Raw genomic sequence first — 2636 nt, 5'->3', positions numbered from 1 at the left:
TCTGGCCAAACCGAAAGAAGCACCTATAAGCAACTAAACCGAAGCTAACAACCACAACAGCCCCAAAGCTAACAACCACAACAGCCCCAAAACTAACAACCACAACAGCCCCAAAGCTAACAACCACTGCATTGGACCACACACACTCCTAACCGTTAAACAACTCAGTGCCAACAAAGCACACCTGACAGACCACACTAACATCCAACCACAACCGCTTGCTACACATGTACCAAAAAACAAAACAAAAAAAAAAAACCCCAAAGAAAGAAAATAAAATAAAAATTATTTGCCTATTTACAACATACAAAGAACAAACAATGTCAACAGAAATCAGTCCAACGACGCTGCTGATCGGCCCCTTCCATCACACTGGTACTCTGAAAGGAGGAAAGACATTCATTACCGATCCAGTCACTGTTACTACTTCACTGTAAAGAGATCCTCTCTCATTCATATATCAGCTACAGCAGAGTTGCTGCTTGTACAGACCCTCAGCCGACCCTCGCTGCAGTCCCATCTGATGTGGAGTCCCTGGTGAGGTTGAACCTGAAAGCAGAAAGCGGCAGTAAACGGAGAATCGTGGCAAGGCCTTACCTGGAAATTTACACAATGGCACCGACTCACCAAATGGCCTCCAGCAAAACAATCCATCCATCCTGGACCGGGAAGGTGGACGAGCTGCACGCAGACAGGTCACTGATTACTGGGACCGGACATCATGCACTGCTTCCATGGAGGGACACCTTCACACACAACCAACAAGCAGTTACTGTCCAGAAGAGGAACAATCTATTAATAATGATAATAATAATAATAATAATAATAACAACAACAACAATAAAAAAATAATAAAACCCCCTGCCCCCAACACACACACAAAACAGACACCACGTGACTACCCAACACCAACGAAGAGTGACAACCCACTGATACAATAATATTACAGCAACAGTCATCTTGCAAACAAGTTCAAGCTCACCTGCTGGCACCACTGACCACGACGACTGCAGCGGCACAGATTCCACTTCAGGGTACAGCAAGTCAGGATGGACATTTACTGCACTGCTATTTCTGAGAATAAATGAGACTCTTATCTGAGTGGGAGGGAGGAGAGTCCTGACCCAGCTTTGCCCCTTCAGAGAGTCTGCCCAACGTCTACGTCGCCTCCAACATGAAACTGGAACACAAAAGCAGTCTGACAGCACACAGTGTGAATATGAACACCAACATTGTATGAAATGTACGTTTCACCTGAAATGACGCCTTCAAACAAACCCATCTTCAAACCGCTGATTGGTGCCCCCTCCTGCTTCTTCTCCAGCACCAACAGACCTGCTTCCAGATGGAAACAAGACAGTCCAACAGCACAAGGTGAGAATATGAACACCTCGACGTTGTATTAAATGTTTCCACATAAAGTTACACTTTCAAACAAACCCATCTTCAACGCGTTGATTGGCGCCCCCTCCTGCTTCTTCTCCAGCACTAACAGAGGGAAACAAGACTATTAAATAAAGCTCATGGGCACCATTTAAATTATGATGTATACTGTACCGTCACACACACGAGGCCAAAGCGCAACACGAAATACACGCGGTGTAAGTTAGTGAGTTAGTAAGTGGAAGAGTCGCAAAGTGAGCAGAAGTGGAAGAAAGTCAAAGCGCGTGCGCAACGTCAAATTGAGCCAAGGCGGAAGGTCGGTATAAATACCGAACCAAAAAAAAGACCACACGGGTCCTTTCCGAAAACTCAGACACATGATTTCATTTGGACAACTGCTTCGGCGAACAGAATTCGTCAGACTCTTACCTGAAGGAGTGTGAACGGTCCAGGTGTGCCCCTGATGGAGACAGCTCCAACATACATTACCATCCAGATATCTGCTGACTGAATGAATTTATATTCAACTGATCCTCATTTTTAGTCCTCCGTTTTCCTCCATTTTGGTTTTGTTTTGCCATTATATTGTCTTCTCAATGCCTAAAAACAAACTGTTTAAAAAAAAAAAAAAAAAAAAAAAACATCGTTTAGTGCACGAACAAACATTTTTCATTGTTCACTGAGGAGCGGCGACAGGAACTCACTTGTCTTCTCCCGCCTACCTGTTTGATTTCGGGACCACAAGTCTGAATGCGGATTATTATTTTTATTTTAAACATGTGCTGCGGAAGAACTGACAAACAAACGTGTGAAGTGAGACAGGTGCCCGGTGAACCCCTCCGTGGTGCAGACAGCGTGCAAAACACACAAACACGAAAACAACATGAACGAGTGCGTTTTACCAGGAAAGGCGGCTCTTTGGGGAGCTTGTGGAGCCGGAAAGAGCCTGAAACAAACACACACACAGAGAATTGATTAGCCTACCACACAACACGGCTGAAACTACCTGAAACAACACAAAGCCGACCTACCTGTCGTCCAAAAGCAGAGAACCGAGCGGATCGCTGGCTTGTTCTGACTGAAGCTCGGCCTGTTCAACAGGCCGCGACATCAGTCCTGATTAAATCCAGGTGAGCCTAATTGGTCCTCCACCTGGACACGACGGGACGTAACACAGCACGCACAGCACACGACAACACCCACGTTCAATCACGTCATCCCCAAATTCCTCCGGCTGCGGCTCCGCTGCGTCA

General features: G+C 45.9%; 1 long non-coding RNA gene across 1 annotated transcript; it reads right to left on the bottom strand.

Annotated features, from left to right (window-relative positions):
* Positions 1-268: 268 nt before the first annotated feature.
* LOC115055940 (uncharacterized) lies at positions 269-1969 on the bottom strand. The gene is made up of 3 exons (XR_003841736.1): positions 983-1969; positions 493-746; positions 269-380 (listed from the first exon to the last, which is right to left on the bottom strand). It is a non-coding gene; the product is annotated as an uncharacterized LOC115055940 (long non-coding RNA).
* Positions 1970-2636: the final 667 nt, after the last annotated feature.

The sequence above is a fragment of the Echeneis naucrates genome, chromosome 2 (genome assembly GCF_900963305.1).
Source record: "Echeneis naucrates chromosome 2, fEcheNa1.1, whole genome shotgun sequence".
NCBI lineage: Eukaryota > Metazoa > Chordata > Actinopteri > Carangiformes > Echeneidae > Echeneis > Echeneis naucrates.
This window is presented reverse-complemented; position numbering and strand designations above follow the sequence as displayed.